The 26,123-nt window shown below is 37.1% G+C and overlaps 1 protein-coding gene across 2 annotated transcripts in view; it reads right to left on the reverse strand.

Annotated features, from left to right (window-relative positions):
• The window catches only part of LOC129764344 (catenin delta-2), a 100,813-nt gene that overhangs the window by 67,117 nt on the left and 7,573 nt on the right, over positions 1-26,123 (reverse strand). Inside the window, exons 1-2 of one of the 2 annotated variants that reach the window (XM_055763326.1) lie at positions 22,804-23,930; positions 328-374 (exon numbers count right to left, since the gene is read on the reverse strand). The gene's annotated coding sequence lies outside the window, so the exon portion shown is untranslated. Of the gene's footprint in view, positions 1-327; positions 375-22,803; positions 23,931-26,123 lie in introns of those variants that run through there. The other variant, XM_055763325.1, reaches the window with a different exon arrangement.

The following is a 26,123-nucleotide window of genomic DNA, read 5'->3' on the forward strand; positions in this document are numbered from 1 at the left end:
TGGGTATAGCTACATTCAATTTTATTCAAATGTTATTCAAAATTTCTGATCTAGAAAAAAAAAATACTCCGGATAATCGAGTCCGACCTGTATTACAAAGTTCATAACTTCAAAGCAAAAAAACACCTCTCTGATTTTTAGATATGTTATGTAAAAAATCCTCAGCTTTCAAGAAAAAAAAATTAGCGCCCTTGGTCCCGAGACCATGAAAACTATGAAAAACAAATACAATCAATAATTATGAAAAGAAAATCCAATTTTTTTTCAAGTGGTTTTTTTCCAAAAAGAGATCATTACATTTCAAATGAAGGTCGTCATAACACTTACTTGATCGGTTGTGTAGTCGAATCCGTTCGATGAGTTGAGCAATTGCCCTAGAAAGAAAAATAAACAAATGTTGGAATCATAAAAAAGTCACCATTCAGAGAAGAGATCGATAAAAATTTATTTATTCCTTTACCGACAGCATACTATAAAGCTATCAAGCTATCACCAATAGAGTTTCCACACCGATGATAACCATGGTGTTGAGACGTGAAAGCAATAAAGAAATTGAGAAATGATGTCAATCATAATATATTGCAATTTGATACAGACAACGACAACGTTTAAGCTGAAGCTTCCGTCGCAGCAGCAGCAGCCACCATCATCAAGGCAAATAAGCAAGTTTGAAACGAGAAAAAAAACGAAACGGAAAGTTGCACCCTCTTTCTCCGCTCTGCTGATTATTGCCATTATAGTCTCCGGTGCTGTCAAACGAGATGGCATCTCTCAAGCGTCCGCCGTTCGTTCGTCCATCCTTCGACCATGTTTTGGGACTCATACATAATATTTGGGGCGACAATGTGCGACTAATTTCGCTAAAATGTTTTTATCTGTCTTCGGCAGTCAGCCAGCCATCGCGAGTTTTTTTCTGTTTCTTTTTATCTTTGCGCTTTGTTGCAACCCTGAATCGTGTCCGGTTGTGTGAACCTAAGCGGTTGTTTACGGGAACTGCATTACTCGTCACGTCTGCGGGTTTCTTTTTTTTAGGAAGCAGAGACGTCGGCACAACAATATTGGATCAATTTGCGTTTAAAATGTGTTGTCTACACTTTCCGACGAGAAGATTATCAACAATCTTCAAATCTGACCGAACCTGATTTATCAAGAGAAGGTTTATGACCTCATCATGTCCAGTTAAACTTGTAGATTGTTTATTATTTGTAAACGTTAAATATAATGTCATTTGATTCATTCAGTAGTTAAGTTTATAAAATTGATGTAAATTACACAGAGCCATTCCACCCCAAGTCTGCCAATTTTTTGAAACCTTGTACATAAGGTGGTGACTACCCAACATAACAATTTACATTGGCATATAAGAAATTACGACCGCTGTTCTATGAGGGCGAATTCAAATTCCTGCTCTATGAAATATTTAGGAAAAACCACAGTTTAGTCACACCGTTACAAAATCTTAAATTGTTTTTAATGATAACAGCTTTCATATCTCAAAACATTCGCCTTTTGATAATCATTAGTAATGACATTATCAGTACACTGGTTAGTACCAGTAGACATTGATGAAGTTTCAATGTTCACAGTGATTATGTATCGAGACTAACGTCTCGATTCGTTTCATTATTGCCCGTAATTCCAACTCCAAATGGCCATTATTATGGATATCCTCATAAAGAAATGTCATCATTGACACGTTGAGCCCCGCGTCGGTCCCTGGAAACTGACACTGAGTTTTCTGATTTTCCGCGCCGGTCTCATCAGACAGAGGGTGGACTTTTCATTTGGAGAGAGTCGGCACAGTTTATAAAATTCCACTATCGCAGTTCAATTAATTTTTTCATTATTTTCTGAATTGTTTGAAATGAATAAAATGTCAACCAAGAGTATGATGCTACAATAGAACAATAAAAGGAAATTTTTATTTGAACATCGGGGGCTGCTCAGTTTCCATGTCTTTGGATGTCAGCGCTGTTATTCTGGATAACATCTTGGAAGACATCATGGCATTATACTTTTCAATGGCAACGATGTTGTAAAGACGAAATTTAACGAATTGAAAATAGAAGTACCAACGCCTAGAACGATATTGTGTTCGCCAGATTTGGCTCCTTCCGACATTCCTCCCAACACTAAAAAAACTCTATGTGGAAAGTGTTTTTAAAGAAAAAAAGAAGTTATTGCAGGAGTAGGTGGGTATTTTGGAAGGCTATCTGAAAATCATTTTGGGGATGGGATAAAGAAATTGGAGGATCGCCGACAAAAATGCATCGGGCAAAGGAGTAATTCATAAAATCCAATCAAACATTTCTGCTCCGCGAACTTCTCGACCTAGCCTAAAATACTCCGTTCTCAAACCTCGAATTTTATATTCCAAACGTACGAATTCAATTCAATATTGTTATTTTAATGCTGTGCTCCCGTGGCCGAGTGGTTAGCGCCAAAACCTGACATGCCGGTGATTCGGGTTCGATTCCCGTTCTGGAGCTTGCCACTCAGAATACATTCAAGGCGTGTTATTTGGCATAGAAATCTCAACTAAGTACTAATTAAAATGACGCAATTTATACTACGTTGAGACGGCGAAGTTTCTCTAGGAACGTTAGTGCCATTAAATAAGAAGAAGATTCTAATGATGTTAAAAAAAATAACCAACTTACCTGATTTCTCAAAAATATTTTTTTTTATTTTTGAACGGAAATCCTATTTTTTTTCCTAATTTCCTATATTTAATTTTCCTAATTTCCTAATATTTAATTAAAATATTTCCTAATTAAATTTTCAAGAATTTATTTATTTATAAATTTCACAACAAAGTTGATTTTTTTAGATCACCCTAACTAAGGTGGGTGCATACTAAGAAAACAAGAAAAAAAAACGTTTCTAAAACTTTCCGACGATGAACGAATATACCAGTTTTGAGCAAAATCAGAGCAAACTTTTCTCGAAAAAATTAATGTGCGAATTATTAAATAAATTAGGTTATAATCATTCAGAATACAGTAATTTCACAAAGAAAAAAAAATGTCGAGAAAAGTTATTTGCTCTGATTTTGCTCACAACTAGTATATTCGTTCATCGTCGGAAAGTTTTAGAAACGTTTTTTTTTTCTTGTTTTCTTAGGACGCACCCACCTTAGTTAGGGTGAGCTAAAAAAATCGACTTTGTTGTGAAATTTATAAATAAATAAATTCTTGAAAATTTGTTACTTTTGAGCCGCTGGACCGTTTTAAAAGTTATTTCAGAAATTAAAAACTTTTGAACTTTTTTCGATTTATTCTAGGAAATGTAAGTTATTCAAATGAATTCGTATCTATTCCCGTTAAAAACTAAAAAAGTATCAATCCGATGATTGTATGAATTTGTATATAGGGATTTTCGAATACGACGAATAAGATTGTTCTTTATGTTCTGCTCCATTTCGAAGGGGGATGGGGTGCCTTTATATACGGAAATGGTAATGGATTCTAGTGAAAAATTATCCACTCTAAAAATATTTAAAAAAATGTTTGTTTTGAAAGTTAATAAAACATCTTGAAAGAAACTTGTGTCTGATAATTATTTTATTTTGTAATGACGGAACATATTGAAAACTTCTAGAAAAATGATTTAGTAAGGTTCCAGACTACGTATATGAGGCATTCATGCAACATCAAGTAATAAATTTTATTCTATTTCTAACAAGTCGAAACTGCTGCCTTCTCATCTGAATGACACTATTGATTTTGATTGATTTTTCCTATAATGGAGACTTCAAATTACAAAGTCTTGCCTTGAAAAAGGCCAATCAGAATAACAATCAATTAATACTTCTGGAATTGCACCCACGAGCGTTCGCGTGGTAAAAAAAGTGAAACCTCGAAAGAATTCACACAATTTATTTTTTAACTAAAAATGAGTCGAAATACAAATAAAAATGAAGTTCGCCGAATCACCTAATATAGATTATAAGATCATATAAAATCATGCAAAGAATCATAACGCCGAAAAAGACTATGAATCCTCAAGATAAAAATTTTAAAATGGAAACATTGTAGAACATTTCTTGAGCTTGAGCATGGGTGAACTGTACAATTTGTAGTTGCTCTCCGTGATTGGTTCGCGTGGTTCCCTAGCGTTTATCATGGGAGGGATAGTTGTTAGTAGGGGGAGGTAAGAATCAGGATTTACTGAGGTAAGTGATGTGATTATGTTACAATCGACGGAACCAGAAAATGAAATTTCAAAAATCCTATGTGTCTCAACGCGCGGCAGAAATTGTCTCTAGGTATCCTGAGAAGGAAAATCTGCAAAATTGATTGGACCGACTATATATTCTATTATTTAATGCACGTACTTTTTACTGGCGGAAAACTGTAGATTTCAAATATCTTGTCCTAAAGCTGAAATTTCTAGTCTCAAACTTCAGATTGAAAATTGAAATATCGAATTCCGAATACCAAATCTAAACTTCTCAATTTCGAATTTCCAATCCTTTAAATTTTATATTTCAAAGCTATGTTTTAATTATAAATTTCAATTTTTGATTTTTTTTTGAATCTAATTCCGAAGTTTCATTATCTCACATTCTATTCTTGCCCGTCTTGCATTGTGCTCCCCCAAGGGTTTGGCAAGTGAGCCAGCAGCTACCACATTTACGCACATTTTCTGTCTCACTCTCATTCACAAATAGTTCCCTCTCCGGAAAAGCTGCTAAAAAACATTGTAGAACATTTCTTGTAATTTTACCTCAAAATGTTTAAATCACTTTATCATTTGTATGGATATATAATTTATAATATAGAGTGATTCTTTAAATGATAACTCCATAAAGAATTAGAATTATGGGTTCTTTTTAGTGCTATTTGTATTTTGAAGAAAAAAACACAATTTCGGAAGACCTCGAAAGGTGCGAAAAAAAAATTTAAAAAATAAATAAAAAATTCTTTAAAATCGACACGGCATCCCTTTACATCATAATTCATCAAAATACTTAAGCTAAAAATGGAGAGTTAAATTTTTCGGTGTTCAATTGAAACTATTGGAGCTGATTTATTTTCGAGCAAAAGTAGGGTTATTTGACTGAAATTTCTAGGAAAAAATACCGGACTGAAATCCAAATGGCAACTTTTGGAACATTAAAATAGATTAGTTTATTATGGTTTTCGAAGCGTCGAAACGGAAAATTACCATCGCTGATATATTTTATGGAAAAATGAGTTTTTGTCATTAAATATCAGATTTTTTTTTTGTTTTTGAGCCTATATTTTTGTCCAATTTTCGTGTTGATATGTTTTATAAAAAAAAACTTAGCTTGCAAAAATCATATGAAACTTTTTGATCTCAGCAACTCAAAACCCATAGAAGCAATTAATTTTTTTGCCAGACTTATCTCACGTCTTGACTAGGCAAACCTAGCCAGAATATTAACCTGCCCCCGGGTTTCTGAATGCCAAAGGGAGACTAGGTTCTGCGGAATGCACGTATCTGCATGAGAATTTAAACACTTCACCGATTTGTTTGAATCCCACAACTGTGTTTCGACATTTATACATAACAAATTAAATTCAGGTGACACTTGCTTTCTGAGGGTACCCAGAAGATACTTCCACACGATATGTATGATGTTTTACTACCGATTTCATCGTTCGACCTCCAGTTCGTAGAGGTACACTATTCAATAGCAGCGCGATTCAGTTATATGAAATATGAAATCAGTTGAATTCAATAGAGTCAGGTATACTGATGAGTTCATGAAAAATCGTATCATATTCTTTAATTTTTGAAAACAGGAAAAGAAATCTTTCGGTCCTCTGTGGAACTACACGGGAACATCCCGTTAAGTTTGACAGAATTGCTGCTGATAATACTCGCGATTACGAAACCGGTCGATTCATTACCGTCTGTGAATATTTGCACAAATTGTCATGAATTTCTACGAGCTCAGAATCGCATGACATATCATAGAACCAAGATAACGAGTCTGAAGGGCAAACGGACAAGCGCACAGCGAGATAAGCGATTGCACTTTGTTGTTATTCGCCATTCTAGCCATCGATTCAAATTGGAATCATTTGTTGAACACCTTGTTTTATAATTCCGGTCCGTACCGTTTCACTTTAACGTGAGGAAAATAAACTTTTTATTGTGCGTCAATAATTATTTTTACGGTGCACCATTAAGCGTCTCTCTAACTGCACTTCTCCCACATCTCGTAAACTAGGCTCAAGCATTTGATCCCTAATTCGATAATTTGGGTCGGTCAAATCTCATCCCACCAGCCCGACCTTTTCCATACATCACACCGTATCGGTTGGGTATCCACAAAAAGTTCCGCCATTCGTTCCAAAACAATACGCCTTCCGATCAGTATATATACCCCCCAATAAAGCTCCCAATTTAGCGGGAAATATGCAACAGAATGGCAATCAACACAAAACCTATAATCAGCCCCAAAATTCGGAATTTTATCGAGCGAATACGTCCCCTTTCGCCCTCACCTCGCAGATATTTGTTTTTGTGCCAGAACCGGCCACCAAATTAGCTCTAGATTAAGAAGAGAAATTTTCACCCCCTCGCTACATTCCTCCCGGCTCCTATCGCCCCAAATGATGTGATTTTAAAGCTTTCGCATTCCTCCACTCTTCCACCTCTTTTGGCATCTGAACAGAGTTTTCGATATTGAAACAACTTCAAGCCACTATCGGTACTTAATGTGACACTACCAAAAAAGAACCGTGGAAAGCGATCGACAGCGAGAGGGTAGGAAAAAGCCTGGTCTTCGCCCCGTCGTAGCCGGGAGGAATTTCTCCGTTGATAATAGATAATCTATTGCAGGGACCTTTTCCCAGTTGCCTTCTGCCCCATATTTCTAGCCACAAATCGCATTCCAGTCCAGGTGAAGCTGGTTGGTGTTGTGTGTTGGTACGAAGAAAGCATAAAATGAGTCGGAAACGAACCAACAAAATAAAGATTATCTTATTATCAGGTGGTTTGCTGCTGTCTGCCTGCTTTCCGAACCGGTTTTGGCGTAGTGATGGCCACAAGCAATAGTGAAGGACACTCTGGCCCCTTTAACGGGGATGGGGGCATCGAGAGCACAACAAATCCGTAGCGAAAAAGTTGTTTGCAATCAGATTAGGACTTGGTGGAAAAATGGTGGCAGGGCAACAAGTGGAGCCAACAAGAACAAAAAATAACTTTCAGCCTTCTCCAATATGTTTTCGATTTGATAGTAAAGGATGAGCTTGGTTGGAGTACAACAAGTTTTATCTTTTGAACAAAATATAAGGCAATAATTTGCCCCCACCTTGCGGAACTTTCCCACTCGTGGTGCGAAGCTAAGAAGCGTCAATTTGCGAAGGAGAACAGAACGCACTTCGCGACCTTCGGGGTGACTTAGAAGTTGTTTTTATGGAGGCATTAACGGAAAATTTGACCACACAGCATCGAGCTATCGTAGCATAGCGTAGTAGCAGATGTGACGCTCAAGCTTAAGGTACATTTTATGGCAAAGTTTGGTACATAGCCTTTTGCCCCCGGTTGTCATGCCTTTTGATCGATACTCGCCGGAACCGGGAACCGGAGAGGAAGTTGACACCACCGCACCAGGAAAAGTAACAGACAAAAAGGGGACCAGGCCAGGCCGAGCCAACCTCTGTCAACTGGTCCCTTCCGCGGCAAGGTAAAGAGGTACGGAGGCGGTTCAAGGTGCGGCGGAAGGAGGAGAAACACTGAAGCGCTCAGAACGAAAATTTTATTATCATGGCGCTGCTTCCTGTAATAACGTGTTGTACATACTTGTCTACTACTACTTCTCGGCTAATGTCTTGTGCAAGTGATAGCATCTACACCGGAGAATGGAAGGATAGTTGGCTCCTTCTGTGTGCTCTCGTTGTTTGTTATATGTTATATGAACCAGTGGATGAATATTGTAGTTTGATTGAAATAACCCTGTTGTCATAACTTTTGTATGTTCTTTTTTTTCGCAACAAGTCCAGACGGATGCTAGAGGGAGTAGAGCTGTTAGTTTATTCCTACATATGTCGGAGTTTTATGAATTTGACCCAGGAATGACAACGGACAGAAGCGCCTGTGGAGCTGAAGTTGAAGTTGATACATTTCATGTTATTTTTACATATTTTTACTTATAACTACTTATATTTGCGAATAGAATTCTCTGTTTTCTTTCAATTCCCAATAACTATTGTATTATTCGACAGCTATGAAAATATATAATGAGCCCCACCGAAAAAAAACATATTCAGATAGCAAAAGCTTCTTTAAATCTCTGATATTAATATGTTTCTATTTAATAACAATAAACAATGTATAAACGCTGAGGATGCAACATGGATTGAGTCCATACATTCGTAAAATTATGTTCTTAGCGGAATGGAAAAAACAAAAGAAAAACGCTGACATCAAAAGAAAAACCCTCTTTCGAAATTCATTTGACGGAATGATCCAGTATAGCAATCTTGGGAGCTTTAGTATTCAATATAACCACCGTGAGCTTCGACCACCTTCTGAAGGTGTTTCTTTATGCTCTCCAATAGTATTTCAGGCTCGTAACGAGACTGTGAAATACATGTCCTTATTTAAAACGGTCTTATCCACGTTACTCTCGATAGGGGTCAAATCTGGGCTCTGAGCAGGCCTCTCCGGGAAGTTTCTCCGCTTAGATTCTAAGAAAGCCTGAGATTTCTCGGTAGTATGATTTGGTTCTTTGTCATGTGTGGTCCCAACCCAACTCAATTTACCCAACAGAAAAAATAGAGAAAATTCTCACTCACTCCTGTTTTTGCTAAAGATTCTAGTGGATTGTCATTGATGTTGCCGATTGAAAATGACTTGTTCATTATTTTTTACGAAAAATCAAGCAGTGCTTTCTTATTTTTGGGGAACTGATATACCTTTTTTTTTTGCGTGCGAATGAACTCTTCAACCTGTGCCCCTTTATTTTACCTCTTTTTTGTACGGTCGGACACTAAAATCTGAAGATATCCGAACAAATTGTTATCAATTGAATTTGAACATGGAAGGTTTTTAATGGGCTGAAAAGACATTTAAAAGAAGATCAAAATTGCATCTTTTATTCACAACACACTTCGAAGCATTCCGAAGCAATTTCACTCTCAGACTTTGCGTCAGCCAAACCTACGCGTCTGACTGTTGCCTGCTCGTTTGCTGAAGCGTTCATTCTTGCAAATGATGATGATGATGATGTTTTCAATTACAGAGGCTTCGAATTTTCTCATCTCATTTATCTCTAGCCTCGAAAAAGACCAATTAGAAAAACTGGACTAAAATTTCGTCCTTGAGAAAGACCATTTGGAAAGCCTCACCACGATGACAGCTAGCGACCTAGCTGGATGACTAATGAATCGTGAATGAGAATTCAAATCGCGAATTGAATTACTTTTTATTAAAACCGAGGGGTTTACGGGAGACTGATTTGCACCGCAGATCCATCAATTCAAAATCCAGTATTCAGATCCAGCAAATCCGAAATTGTTTTTACAAATAAGTCCGCGGAGAAAATTATGATTTGCAATCTATCTGTAGTTACGGCAAAAAACTAAAAAATTACAATATTAATAATTTAACACCGAGTTATGAAAAGAAAACGAATTTTACGCTTTTAAGACTCTACGATTTTGTTGCGTCGGCAAGTCGGGCGGTTCAAAATGTAAATAGTGGTTTGGTTCAAATACTGCAATAGTGGCATCGTTTCCCGTCCGGTGATTCTGATGCAAATTAGCAATAAGTTCTGGTCAACTAATGTTGATTCAGAATCAAAATAATTTTTTGATTTCAAGCCAGATTTTGAACTAAAATTTCAGATTCAACCCTTATATATCATAACAGAGTCGTCTTCTTCTCATTCATCTTCCTGTTCTTCTTCTTTCATTTTTCTACTTCTCCCTTTTCTTCTACTACAGTTTCCTTTTCTCTCCTTACTGTTCTTCTTCGTATTCGTCTTTTTCCTCCTGAATTCGAATTTGAATTTGAATCTGAAACTGAAACTGAATCTGAATCATTTAGTTTCAGTTCCAGATTCAAATTCAAATTCGAATTCAGATTCTTTCTTTTTTTAATTCGGACAATTTAAAATTCGAAGATTGAACAATATCAGAAAATTTTGAAAATTCGGAAGATAGAATTTGAAATTTCCAAAAATCTAAATTTATCATAAAATTTAAAATTCATTCAAACATCAGAAAATTCGAAAAATTCAGAAAATCCACAAAATTCTTAATATTCAGAAAATTCGGAAAAGTATGAAAAATTATAAAATTCGGAATAATCAGAATTTTAGAAAAAACGAAAATCCAAAAAATTGAAAAAAGTTGAAAAAAATCGAAGATGTCAGAAAATTCAGAAAAAGCCAAAAAAAAACTCAAAAAAACCAGAAAATTCGGAACATTTGAAAATTTTGAATATTTAAAAAATTCAGATAATTCAGATAATTCGTATAATTCGGATAGTTCGGAAAAACATTCAAAAAAGTGAAAAAATCAGAAAACCGAGAGTTCGAAAAATTCAGCAAATTTTTAATAAAATTTAAAAAATCAGAAAATTATAAAAAAATAACAAAAAAACAGGAAGTGGGTTATATCTATGGTATAACCGCAAGGGTGACGTAGGACTATCGTTGATTTAGAGATCATTTGTTTGAAGTTGAATCTGAATTCATTCTGAATGAATGAATATTTGGGGGACTTCGAAAACGAGAGCGTTACGTTGAAGGCACAAGGTTTTATGCATTCAATATTGGATACGGAAATATCCTACTGATGGGGAAGAATAATCTTCAGAAGCTATCCTGTTAATTGCGATTGATTGAAAAATCACAAAACCAAATGTATTTGGTCACAGTGTTACATGGATAGAATACATTAAAATAAACTTTTCACATGAATGTATTTTTAAATTCCCAGAGGAACTGGCAGATTATTTTCCGGATCTTTCTCGATGCTGAATGGCATCCAAACGGAAAGAATTCCGTGCGTGTATGTGTATGTGTGTGTGTGTGTGTGTGTAGCGGCTGCTTTGATGGTCACCTTCTCTTCTCCTGAAGGAGGGATTGGTTACGGAAATATCCTACTGATGGGGAAGAATAATCTTCAGAAGTTATCCTGTTAATTGCGATTGATTGAAAAATCACAAAACCAAATGTATTTGGTCACAGTGTTACATGGATAGAAAACATTCAAATAAACTCTTTAACATGAATGTAATTTTAAATTCCCAGAGGAACTGGCAGATTATTTTCAGTAACGATTAGATATTTCAAAAATTCAAATAAACTCTTCCACATGAATATATTTTGAAAATTCCCAAAGGAACTGGCAGATTATTTTCCGGATCTTTCTCGATGCTGAATGGCATCCAAACGGAAAGAATTCCGTGCGTGTATGTGTGTGTGTAGCGGCTGCTTCGATGATCACCTTCTCTTCTCCAGAAGGATCGGCTTCTCTGTGCTCCCTCACAGTTTCAAACAAACTGCTTACGTTTCAGGGCAGATCTCGATCCTTCGCCGTCGAGTACCCTCAGCAACGATGTTGTCTTGTCGATGTCCTCACGAAAAAGGAATGCGTCTCACCACCAGAATATCGCTTAAGTATGCTTTTTGTGCGTGATTGAATCGAGAGAAGGCGTGGTTTACGATGGCAATTTGGAAGGCAAACTAGAGGGGAATGAACTCTCTGAGCTCGGAACTTTCGGCGACTGAGCAATAATCGATTGCGGGCGCATACAATATTGGATACGGAAATATCCTACTGATGGGGAAGAATAATCTTCTGAAGCTATCCTGTTAATTGCGATTGATTGAAAAAACACAAAACCAAATGTATTTGGTCACAGTGTTACATGGATAGAAAACATTCAATTAAACTCTTTCACATGAATATATTTTGAAAATTCCCAGAGGAACTGGCAGATTATTTTCAGTAACGATTAGATATTTCCACGTTTTCCTCGATACTGGAATCCCACCAGTGGTTAATGCCAACTCGATAACCACCTGTTAATAGCCGCGCGTGTATGTGTGTGTAGCGATGTCTTCCCAGGGAACCGTTTGTGGCATCACTCTCCTCCTGATAGATTCCCTTCTGGCCTAGGGTGCACAAACAGGCTCTTGGTGACACCGTTCATCCGCGCTTTCATGATAAATAAAGAGCTTCACCGCAACAGCGACAACATGCTCCAATCGCTGTTCAATTAGAACTGAGTGGATTTCCGAGCGCCGCTCGCTTATATACCGATTGGTGATTTCAATAGCCTGTTTTGAAAGCAATTTTAAGACTATTGAAACAAGTTTTTGGATCAAAAAGTAACAAGTATAGAACGCGTAGACATTTTATCTTTCGAATGAAGTGTTTATCATACCATTTCGTTCAGTTGTTTAGGAGCTATTAACGCTCAAAATCTCGGTCTCCGGCGTAACGCTTTCGTTTTCGAAACTTTGATTTTACACTCCGGTATAGAAATGAAATACGTAGTCCTACATAAAAAATCCAGGAAATTCAGAAAATTTAAATGATTATAAAAATGAAAAAAGAAATCAAAAATTCAAATTTCTGAAAATGGAAAATCAGAATATTGATAATGAATGTTTTCATAGTTTTCAATTTTCTAAAAACTAAAGTATTCAGAAAATGTGCTTTAGTAGGAAAATGATGAACAGTGTTACATATTAAAAATGGAGTTAGCCGATCACACAGACTTTTGCATCATTTCGCCTTGGATCGAACATGAGAAAGCAGGGCTTCACGCTTCATATGAAGCCAAAAAGACTTAGAGCCACACTGATTCGAATTATATATACAAAAAAATTGGTGAGATGGGAAAACATATTATTGACATGAAGCCATAATAAATATTGGAACGTTATTTTAAAAAATCTGTAAATCTGTATGAAACCAAAAAAAATACTGTAATCTGTAACTACAGATTCTTGGGCTCAAAAAGTCGAACACATTTGTACAAATACAGATTATTCTATTATTCTGAAGATATGATAACCCTGGTTTAGTCTAGCTAAAGTAGTTCGAGAATAACACAACTCGAAAATACTGAATTCCCCCAACCGCCGTAATTCCGGTCAAAAAAGAAATATCTAAATATATAAACTGGCACAAGAAATCTGTGGGCAAGTAACGTAGCGGCGAGGCACTATTCCCCAGTAGAAAATTGTGATATTTTGTGATTTCTATTCCACGGTCTCTCTAAGAAGCAAGCAGCCAATTAATTTGTTAATTTGGAAGTTCTAAATTGGCTTTTTGTTGCCAATTTGTTATGATGCACGAATCATCAAATTCCTATTAATTCCTAAGATAATATCGAAAGTAATAAACATGTGAATAAATTAAATGATTTTGTAATTCCACGTTAACAATGCGGTCAATGCGGTTTCTATTTTCCTAATATTCTAAAATTCAAATGATATTTTTTTATTTGTAGACAATTGGTATTTTAACCCTTCACGGCTGGAAGCCACCCAGACCGGAAAGGTAAAAAAGGTTCGATAACTGAAAGCAAACATACGACCACAAAGAGTTGAAGCATTCCATAACGATTCAATTTACACGGAAACCGAAATGATCCACCATCCAATTACCGAAAATTTATCCATTTACATTTACATTTACTCGAAAAATGTCCTAGTAAAAAACTAGGATAAAACAAATATCCTAGTAATAAAAACTAGGATATTTTTCGAGTAGATGATACACTCGGATAAATGGATGTCGGATCATTTCAGCAATTCCATAAAAAATTTATTCCGTGAAAACGAAAACCCGGTATTTCATTACGCTCGTAGGATACATATTTCAGAATTAAAATTATCTTAAAATTCTACTTTATCTATTTTAAGAAACCACTTTTTTCCGCTTTTGTCAAATTCCTTGAAACCCATCAGATGTTTTCTATGAGGATTGTGCTTCTGACCGACGCTGCTAGCCAGTTTCTGTTTAAATAATGAAATCAAACCTCATGTCCCGTTTATCAAATTACACGAGAATGGGAAGGATAAGAGGATTAAACTTCATAATCCCATATGGGAGTAGCTCAGATTATACTGATCGTGAGGTGGATAAATTCGGGTTTGTTCTGAGGTATAGAAGATATTATTATTTATCAAAATTGTAGAAACGGTTCATAAAAAATGATTCTAAATATTTCTCACTATTGAAACGAGTAAGACTAAGTTCAAGAGTATGCGAGATTTCGATTATTAAACATAATAGTCATGTTTTATCTCTAGTTCAACAACTACATTATTCCCGAGCAACCAAGTACTCCTGCTCATCTTTGAGCCAGCATTTGATTCAGCAAACTAATCATCGAGGTATAATCGCAAACTTGTCATTCTAAAATATACGATTAATTAAATGGAATATTATCTCATACGCTGTATTAATTTTACCTACATAACATTCGATCGTCCGAAATTATGCAACCGACACAACGTTCAAACACCCGACATTATGCAACCAACATGTCTCTTATAAACGGGAATGAACACTTTCACCTCACGGAGTTCATTTTTACACGCAACTGTCCGTGACAATGATAGACACAGAAAGATTAAGTGAAGTGACGTGAAAACGTATGTGGCAGTGATGTTCGTGATCAGGCCCATTTTTATTTTATTTTTTTTGTTTTCGTAACAGAGATAATTTGTTCACATTTTTATGATGATTTCGCCAAAGTTCAATTCCAAACGAGATCGAAGTAAAAATACCGATTTTAAAAACTTGTATTTTTGATTCTAACGAAAGTTTGTATTTCGTTTGGGTTGGAGGAAATATGAGTTTTCTACAGCATTTCGGAATTTTTCGACTCAAATGTAACTTTTGAAAATGGCGTATCAATTTTAGTAAGAGAAATCTTTGATAATTTATATCTCAAGAACTATGAGTCGTATCGAAATAGTGTTAGAAAGAGTTACAGAGTATTGATATTAAAACGTGAAAAAATATACTCTGAGAAAAAAAAATTAGTACAGCGCAGACTCAATTGTATAGAGTTTCTGATTTCTTTTCACTGTATATAATCGAATCCTGTATATAGTCGAGTCAAAAAAATATTATTTATTCGTTTTTTTTTTGCATGTATTTTTCGTTTTTTGAATATAAAAGAGGAGTTTGATTTTTGATTCATCCCCTTAAAGTCAGAAAACACCTTTCTCACATGAAAAAAATAAAATTATCCAAATTCTCTCAGGAAGTGATAGACGATCAAATTTGATGAAAAAAAAACCTTCTACGCATATGTTCGAATTTCAACAATGACATAGTTATTGAACTTTTTTTTGTTTCGTACTTTGTTGCCTCAAACTGACTCTACAATACAAAGTTACACTACGGAATACGATTATGTTGCTTTCATTTGAAAGATGAGGAAATTTAGTACAGGATATAGTAGTGGAACATCTAAATTAGTGGATTTTAATAATATTTTGAAAGTGAAAAACTTGAAAGTTAATAATTTTTCAAGTGTTAATATTACTTTCATCCTAAAAATGTATATTAAACTAGATTGTTTCTATCAATTAAATTGAAGCTCTCTGACCGCCCTACAATTTGTTCTTTGACACCCAATTTCTATCTTTCTTAATTTAGCTGCAATATCGATATAAACAATTCTTGGTGAAAACTCCAGCAAAATCTTCAAAAATCAAGATTTTCACCCCACTGTACATGTAATAACCACTTAAATTACACCTTAACGTTGAACGGTTAAATTTCTTCTTGAAATAAGTCATATTTGAAATATAAAAAAAAATCCAAACTGTATGTAATCGGGTCCGACCTGTACTCTTTTTTTTTATTTACAAAAAAAAACTTGAATTTGCAATTTATAGAATACATTTTTTTAAATTTTCTCATATAGGAAATTAAAAAAATGGGTACAAGATGGTAAAACTATTTTTGACGAACTTTGTGGAACATCGAATTTTTATGAATTTCGAAACTTTGAATTTTCGTATGTTAACAATCAAATAATAATACAAATACGTAATACAAATTATGAATTCTGATGTGATTAAAAAAAAAAAGCTTTTTATCAATCTCCTTTTTCGAGATATTATAAAAATATTTCTAATTTATTGTCTTTTTATAGTAAATATGCTCTTTTAACATGCTTGTCGAGTTATACCGCCATGTTCATGAAATTTTATGAATTTGCTTATAATTTTCAACAACTTTTCCAAATACATCATTATGGTAAAACTAAAAAAATAACTGATGCTCAATAGAAAGAGAATGTTCTATAGATTGTTGAATCTTGCTTTCATGCCAATTCTCTTGACATTCCAAGACATTTTTGGGGATTTCACTATGTTATTACCTACTTTGTTTTCAACTATTGTATTATCCAATTTTTTTCAATTATAACTTTATTTTTTATTTTTCATTGGGATGAATGTAACGAATTCGAGTAAAGTTGTTTCGGAGAATGAAAAGATGAGAGAATGCTACAAAACCATGTTAAAGATATTCTTGACGATCAACGGAACGTTTTTCAAACAACTTGAAACCTTATAATGGAAAAGAAAAAAAGGTAAAGTTTTTGAATAGCGTTCCAAAGTATCAACGTCTGATTTAGAACAAACTGTTTCTCTGGGTATATCATTCACAACATAGAAACATGAAATATCAAAAACATAACTCAATCTTCAACAGTTACTAAACACTAGAAAAATTCAGCCAAGTAAGACATTATCATCGCTTTAAGTCTGCTAATAATTATCACCTTACTTCGGTCTGCCAACTCTACCGGGCACGGTTGTCACTTACCAAGGAAACTCTTTTGGCACCAGTAGATAATGAACACAGTGCGGTGTGCGCTTATGCTCCATGCAAGCAAGGTAAAAAATGCACCATGCACAGGGGCAAGCAATGGGCGAAAGGGAGGAAGGTAGCGCAACCACCAGTGCTAACCTTAATTCACCACCCAATCCAGTTACTACTATCATATATATTCCAGCCGAGTCACCTTCAACCCAAGATAGAGTACCAGATAATCCACCTGATTCGAACGCGATTCCTTTTCTTCTTGGTTTGCTTTCGCCTCGAGCAATTGGCTCTGCAAATGCGATAGTGTAAATCGGAAAGTCACGTTGTCGCGCGATTTTGTACATAGGTATGTACTCGCGCGCCCACACACACACATACACACACATCTTCCTCACCTTCAGTGCATTGATTTGAGCCCACTTTCTCCATTCAATCCCCTCTCCACCGCCTCTTTGGGAAGGTAATAGGGATGGAATGGGAAGAATGGGCTGAAAAAAAGATACTACCCATTAAATCCGTCACTCCGCGGAAAGTGTCATTTTCATGTACAAATGCTATAAGGGGTAGAATGCACGGGACCCGTGCGATACTTGAACCTTAATTAAAAAGTTCTACCACCAATGAGTGTGTGTGTGTGTGTGTGTGTGTATATGTGCAGCACAATAGTTTAAAAACACGGCCAGCGGATGAGTTCTCGCGGTGACACATATATCTGCCGCTGCCATTCGCTGAAACATAGTACCAGAGAAGGTTGAAAGCAATCAAGTGTGTAGTTCCTTTTTTTTGCACCGAACCGCTGCAAGTTGCAGTGTTCTTTTTATGATATCAAATTTCTGCGGCTTTGGGGTGACTTATAGAGGGGAACAGTATGAGCTGAGCTGCACAAGCACTGAAAATGGGAAAACGCAAGCCGCTGATAACGGATAACAACTGCAAACTGCATCCCGTATATTAGCGGTGGAGACACGAAAGAAGCGGTATAATTTCTCTACCCGTGGTTGACATCAATTTCAAAACAGCAGTAGTATGTGGTTCGCGTTCGCTTTCTCTGTTCGGTTCTTTTTTCTCCGCTTGTTTTCCACCACTTTCCAGATAAATGCACACTCCCGCCGATAATAGTATCCGCCGAAGAAAAGCTAAAGAAAAGCGAAAAGCATATGACGCGGTGGTGCAAGGTGCATGCAATGGCCTGAGAAAAAAACGCAGGGACAGACCGAGCGCATATCAAAATAAAAACGCTGACGTTTGTGTTTTTCGCTGGAGAAATCCCAGCGCGGCGTCGTGGCCCGAGTCGTGCTTTACCGGGCGGTGGGTCGAAAAAGATTAGAGGAAAAGTACAGAAAACGGGTGTGGATCGCTTGCTGTGAGAGCGATGAGAGAGGGGTGATGAAGGTGGCGGCGGTGACGGTGATTCTCTGCAGTGCTGGCAATTAGTTGGGATAGGTGAACTTTTTTTCCACCAAGGACCAATATAAATTTGTCCCAGATGGGCAGCTGGATATGCCATTAAATTTATGAAAGCTAGACTTTTCTTAACATTAACGACACTTGCTCAAACATTGAACGAAACACATACAGCTAAACGAGTTTTCTTGCGGTAGTGCAATTCGACCAATTTGGCCGTGGCGACGGCGGAATTTCCATTTTTTCCATTTAACTAAAATCCGCGAACACGCCCGCTTCCACACTCGGTCAAAACAAAGCTACGAGTCCGGTTCGGCTGAAATTTTGACAGGAGCCGTTTACGAGAATGTACTGCACGATAAGTGATTTCTGTTGCGATACTGACACCATCGGGCGATGAGGCTAAGTACTAATCGGACCGCCCGCGTACATTATGTCTGAGTCCTAAACTCATAAGCTTCCGAAAATCGTTCAAAAATTCAAAGTTTTTTGGTAATCAGAGAGAACAATGCTGTAAGTTTTTTTTTGTGTCTATAATCCTAATCTGGTCGTTTCGCCTTTTTTGCTCTGAGCTCGGTTCAAAGTATTATTCGCACCGTTCACAAGTGATTGTTAAAAAAAAAGGTAGGTGCTTCAGACCCTTTTTTCCAAAAACACTTTTTTCAAAAATTCATAACTTTTGAACCATTGGAACGAATATGTATATGAACGTTAACACGACCCTGTACATATACTCGGCTTCAACAATCACATCAGAAATAAATGCACAGTCGCGAACACGATCGTCAGTTGAATGTTTATATGTTCTCTTTTTATATCGAAAATACACACAAGACCGGTGAAAATATGCTATTTTCAGTCATAACTTTCCTTTATTTCCGATCCATTTGATTGTAGTTTGAATGTCATTTGACTGCCAATTATTAGAATGTTTTTTCTCTATTTATCATGCTTTCGATCTGCACATATGCATTTACATCCACGCACATCCATAGACGATGGACGATCACTAGGGTGGCAGCGAAAATGGTCATGTCAAATATCAAAAACCGACCATGTACATTTTGTGTATTGGCCCAGAAAAATGACCTGTGCAAAATTTCAGCTCAATCGGACGTGATTTAGGGGTGCCTCATAGCGCTAAAATTTTTGATTTTTTGATCCTCGAAACAATCAAAACTTTGAGTGCTTTGAGGCACCCCTACATCATGTCCGATTGAGCTGAAATTTTGCACAGGTCATTTTTTTGGGCCAATACACAAAATGTACATGGTCGGTTCTTTAAATTCGATATATTTTTTGAAATACCTTCATTGCCTCTCAGGCTAAGTTCCAAAAGGTCGATTTTTGGCCAAAAACTTTTTTTCGAGATGACACCAGATAAAATTGCATGAAATGTCGGAATCTACTGTGATCTCAAAAATATTCTTTTGTCAAAAATCGAAACTCTGGGACTTTTTTTCGAAATACGAGACAAAACGTATGGTTTAGGGTGCCAATGATAATCATCATATCGATTTTTCATACGGGACTTCCTACGAAATGTTGATTTGCACGAGAAAACACCCTCTGCAAAATATTAGCTCATACGGACTTCATTTACTATTGTCGCAGATCTCAAAATTTAAGTTCAAAACCCCCGATTTCATTTACTCCCCCCTTGGGTGATTTTTCAGTTTTCAAAAAACTTAAACTTTGACCGCTGTCCAGTTAAGTCGCAAAGTTTCGATTTCTGACAAAAAAATTTTTGGGATCACAGTAAAGGGTGTGTCACATCAAATTGCATCACGGAAAAAACGCTGTAGAAATTCGCCCAGTAGACCAATCCTTTTGAAAATTTTAGCCAGTAAAATAAAAACTATTAAACAACTTTTGGCATTTTCTTTTTATTCATACTTCGAGCCCAAGCCCGTATGCTCGCACCTTCCCCTTTACCCCGTCCATAAGGTTCTGTACAACGGCAGGTTGTAGTTTTTTTTGAACAGAAATCCATTTTCTCTTGAAGTCCGCCTCCGATTTGACAACTTTTGGGTTCTTCTGGAGGGCCTGCTTCATAATAGCCCAATATTTCTCTATTGGGCGAAGTTCCGGCGCGTTGGGCGGGTTCATTTCCTTTGGCACGAAGGTGACCCCGTTGGCTTCGTACCACTCCAACACGTCCTTTGAATAGTGGCACGAAGCGAGATCCGGCCAGAAGATGGTCGGGCCCTCGTGCTGCTTCAATAGTGGTAGTAAGCGCTTCTGTAGGCACTCCTTAAGGTAAACCTGCCCGTTTACCGTGCCGGTCATCACGAAGGGGGCGCTCCGCTTTCCGCAAGAGCAGATCGCTTGCCACACCATGTACTTTTTGGCAAACTTGGATAGTTCCTGCTTGCGAATTTCCTCCGGAACGCTGAATTTGTCCTCTGCGGAGAAGAACAACAGGCCCGGCAGCTGACGAAAGTCCGCTTTGACGTAGGTTTCGTCGTCCATTACCAGGCAATGCGGCTTAGTCAGCATTTCGGTGTACAGCTTCCGGGCTCGCGTCTTCCCCACCATGTTTTGCCTTTCGTCGCGGTTAGGAGCCTTCTGAACCTTGTATGTACGCAGGCCCTCCCGCTGCTTGGTCCGCTGGACGAATGAACTTGACAAATTCAGCTTATTGGCGACATCCCGGACCGAACTTCTCGGATCACGTCTAAACTAACTACGCGCTTGTGATCTTTTTCACTGACGGAGCATCCATTTTTGCTGTTCTTCGCCTTCCGGTCGATGGTTAGGTTCTCGAAGTATCGTTTTAGTACTCTGCTGACCGTGGATTGGACGATTCCCAGCATCTTACCGATGTCCCGATGTGACAACTCCGGATTCTCGAAATAAAGTTAACGTGAATAACTATTTCCACTGTGAACGAATTCTCATGATTTGCATACCAATCGAATCGGAAATTCTCTGAGATTTGTTTGATATGCTATACATTACAATTCGCTAATCTTTAAACGGTTTAAATTCAAGAAAACTGGAAGAACTTCCTTTTTTCCCATACATTTGTTCTGCCGATTTGTGTGATAACACTACCCGTATTTCGAATGCTTAAAATTCGAACATTTCTTAACAGATCGGAAAGATGTTTGCATCAATTGATAGGAAATATTTCTACGCGTCTATCACAACTAATAAAGTATTATTTTTCATGAGATGACCAATTGAATAACTGTACAATATCAAGCGTTATTTGAACGCCCTAACTGCCAAGTTTCGATTGACCCGATTTACGGTTTCCCCAACACAGACTTCAAAATCGATGTACCTATGGAAAACCGCTCTGCAAATATACATGCAAGTCGGGGGTGGTTTTGTTCCCACCGAGCTGTGTTTCCCTAACATGGACTTCAAAATCAATGTGCCTGGGGGAATCCGCTTTGCAAATACACGCATGTCGAGGGTATTTTTGGTGTTGAGTACTTTTGTACTCGCTTGTCGTTGTGCCGACCGAAATATGTTTCCCTAAAACATACTTTTAAACTGAGAAGCCTGGGAAAATCGTCATTTCAGATACTAGAGGTGAATGAACTTTCGCGGTTCGAGAACTACGTAAACATGAGATGTGCAATAATTTCGGAGAGAAATGTAAAATACAATGAACGTTTGAAATTCTTCCGTTTACATATTCCGGTTGTCCTAGGCATCATATCAAACGTAAAAAGACGTTCATAAAATTTATTTGTAACGAAGAACATAATCTTCTACAAAAATTTCGATGCATTCTAAAATAATATTCGAAGTGGTAAACAAGTGTATTGCATAATATAATTGCGTAGTTCTACGTCGAAAATATGTCTGTCAGTCAGTGGCAGCTCACGTAATATGACCATTTCACGTTGGTACCGTTCATCGTCACTAGAAGAAGTTTGTTCAAATATATACTTCCCAGACATTCTCTAAAAGCTGCAAGTTGATCTCTGATGTTTGGCAACGTTCCAAAAACATTGACGTCATGTAACGATGTACCACCTCCATCTCTTCTTCATCCCAAAATCGGACATTCAGATCCATCTGCAGCCTCTTTGTAGTCTTGTTCAAAGACTCGTCGAAATCAACGACAAAGCTCAGATTTAGAAAACAGAACAAAGCCAAACATCATCATAAAGTTCATTTTATCACGCCCTAGACCTTCTCAGCTTTTGGTGGCATCAAAATTTTCTAATTACTGAAATAATAAAAATTCTAATTGACAGAATTTCGTTTTTTCCAGATTGGTTACAAAATTCCCTGATTTTCCCTGACATTGTTCGAATTCCCTGATATTCCCTGATTGTTAAGGTAGTCGACACCCTGTTTGATTGATTCTCGAACAGATATAATCATGAAAAAAACAAAAAATGAGCGGCTCCGTTAAGCTATTGCGAAATGAATTGAAAAAAAGAAACAAAATAATAACTTCGTTCAAGTTCATTGACTAACTTCAAAGGTAAAGGTAAATGACGGATAAGTATTTTGAACGAAGTTCTGATAAAGTCTTCAACATTCCACCAACATAATCATCTTGCTCTTATCGCAGCTTCCTCACTAGCAACCCTGCCTCCGATGAATTTGTACACACGGCGAGATGCCACTCCGGACTCACCTCCAGCTTCCTGATAGATAGCTACGTAGCCTCCCTCAATACCGTCGGGTCTCATCCGCTATTTCTTCGGCTCCCCGTCTTATCCAACCCCACAGCCCAGAATCCGCACCTTCCTTCCGCCGGTGTATCTTTCCTTTCGCATCTCCCATACAGAGCACTGCTTTCCCCGCACCTTAACCACTGCACACAACATATAACGGATGCATATACACACACACACACAGACTGCACACGTACAAATTTTCTCGTTGCTACTCCCTGCTACCACTGATGATGTCAATGATGCGGATGACGGCACGGAACTCCCAATTTTATTTTTTGTATTGTGATTGCAGTTTTACGAGATGCAGCAGCGAAAGGGCAGCAACATCGGCTGGTTTCAGTGGCAGTATTTTAAAAATTTATGCCGTTCAAAAATCTCACTTTTTCAATGACTGGAAATCATAGGCGTGTTCTATGCGTAAACATCCATTTCTACATATAGGTTCTAATAGTTGCACCGAAACGTGACCCATGCATGTAGAGATCCCAAACTCCCGACAGCCCAACCGGAAGGCGAAAAATCAATCGTAATCCATTTTTGCGTACGGATAATCTCCCGGAAAGGATGTACTATTTCTTCATGCGTGCAGCACGAACTCTGGTGTGGCTCGAATATCCCGATTTGCTCACTGTATGTTTTCTTCGGTCAGCAAAACACACCTAAATTTTTCCTGTTCCAGCAAATCCAAACCAGAAAAATGACATTGATCACTTGCACTTGCCCACGAAAAAAACACCCTTCCAAGCACTGCTCAATTTTCTTCTCTTCTGGCAAACAGGAAAACCTCTATTGCACACATAGTCCACACACGAGAGCTTTTCAACTTCACATCGGTAGTAATTATCCTCGCAATTCTGCCCCAGCAGAGACCATCGACTGTCGATGAGGTGGAGAACTTGCATTCGAAACCTCGAAAAACGTCGTCGCCGTCTTTACCGTCGACATCGCTCTTGTCAAAGTGTGTGCCTTTTTCTGCTGGCTGCCTCTCCCCTCTCTTCTTCTTCTTCTTCTTCTTCTTCTCTTTCTTGGGGCACGTAGTGTTCTTCTTCCCGTTTGATACCCACTGTCAACCACAACCCCATTCCACAGATTACTCCGAGGCGCTCAGTCTCACGGTGGGTTCCACGGCACTCACTCCAGCGAGAGCCTCTGAGAGTCTCTGTTCATCCTGACATCCTGAGACTACACTGAAGGAAAAATGGGGTTTCAAAGCATTGATATAAAATGTGTGTAGTGATGTCTCATTCTTCAAAATGGCTTAATCGAGTATTTGGTAATAATTTCAGGCTGATTGGTAATCGTTTCGTACAATTATCTCAAGATAATTGCTTTGACGAAGGATTACGTCTTTCGGGAACATATTGGGGTACAAATTGAAAATCGAAAATCGAGCACATCGTGAAAATTGTCCAAGTCATTTAATAATGGATTGATGAAATTTTTGCGTCAATCGATTTCGGCACTCCATAGCAGTTTTTTATATTGAAGAAAAGAATATATGTCATGAAACTAACTATCGAACAATTGAAAAATCTCAACGTCTATCCTGACGGAAATACCCACTTCTTTGGTCGAAATTGACGACACATGCGGCGGGTCCTAAACAGAGACACCAAAACCAAGGTGCCCGGGGGAAATGGTCATTGCAAATATATGCAAGTCGGGGGCATTTTTATATTGCAAGTAAGGTGAGTGATACGATTAATTCTAGCAAATAAAATTCAAATTTGGAGCTTCAATGTTGGTTGCTTCGTGAAATGTCATATCAATGACCGATCGTGTATTGTGGAGAATTTAGCACAAGTGTAAGCGTAAAATTGTATATGATACATGAAACGATTTTTTGGAAAGTAAGGAAATATTAGAAAAAGTTATTTCCCATATGCTCTACATATAGTATTAGGTATTGTTCGTCCAATTAAAATTCGTATTGGGTTAAATAAACACTGAGAAAGTAAAAATTATAAAAGAAAATTACCTTTTCCATTTCAAATATGTTTTCTCTAAATTAAAGTAACATGTTTTTACTGATGAGAAAAATTGATAATTGTGTTCGGTATTGGTAATTATCTTATATTACATTGGTGAGTTTTTTTTTCTTTATTTCATCCATACATAACACAGGAGACATCTCTTCTAGGATCACAGCGGTTTTCATCATATCTCGTTACTTCGGTATCTTTCATCTGATACGCACCATCCAACGACTGTTTACCATCCTACTGTCATCATCACTCGGTAAACACTGGTGGAATGAACAAACAATACCCAACAACCAAACAAAACGGCCCTTTCCAGTGCTATCAAATCATTATCAAAAAGTTTAACGATGTAATTCTTCAAACATATCCAAAATCAACAGGTAGCTTAACGGAATCCTACGTCTACTATGCGGTCTTCAGTGACTTTTTCGAAAAACTTGAAATGGAGAGGTATCTTTGTCTCTTCATTGTTTACAGCTTCTCTTTCGTCACGATGGGCGCCAATTATTGACATCAGAAGCCTACCTATCGAACTCAACTACACAGTCAGTAACTTGACTTGATTAAACGGCAGATTGCTATCGATGAGATGACTATGGCACAAATCATTTTTGACGTAGAACTAAGTCTCTCAGGAAGGGTGCCAAATCAGAAACAGATCACGTTTTTATGAAATAAAGTTAAGGTTAATAACTATTTTCACTGTAAACGAATTCTCATGATTTGCATACCAATCGAATCGGAAATTCTCTAAGATTTGTTTGATGTGCTATACATTACAATTCGCTAATCTCTAATCGGTTTAAATTCATGAAAACTGGAAGAACAATTCTTCCGTTCACATGTTTTGGTAGTCCTAGGATCATATCAAACGTAAAAGGACGTTCATCAAATTTATTTGTAAGGAAGAACATAATCTATTACAAAAATTTCGATGCATTCTATAATAATATTCGAAGTGGTAAATAAGTGGATTGCATAATATAATTGCGTAGTTCTACGTCGAAAATATGCGGTCGTGTCCTAGTTACATCCCCTTACAATTTTTTTGCTGTGTTTTAGTGACTTTCAACAATTTTGGTTTTCATTTTCGATTTCAGAACATTGAAATTAATTAACATTTTTTATAATTGTTTGTAAATTCACACTAAATAATGAAACAGGAAGTGGGTTATATATATGGTATAACCGCAAAGGTGACGTAGGACTATCGATGATTTAGAGATCATTTGTTTGAAGTTGAATCTGAATTCATTCTGAATGAATGAATATTTGGGGGACTTCGAAAACGAGAG

This window comes from Toxorhynchites rutilus, chromosome 2, assembly GCF_029784135.1.
Source record: "Toxorhynchites rutilus septentrionalis strain SRP chromosome 2, ASM2978413v1, whole genome shotgun sequence".
In the NCBI taxonomy this organism is placed as follows: domain Eukaryota; kingdom Metazoa; phylum Arthropoda; class Insecta; order Diptera; family Culicidae; genus Toxorhynchites; species Toxorhynchites rutilus.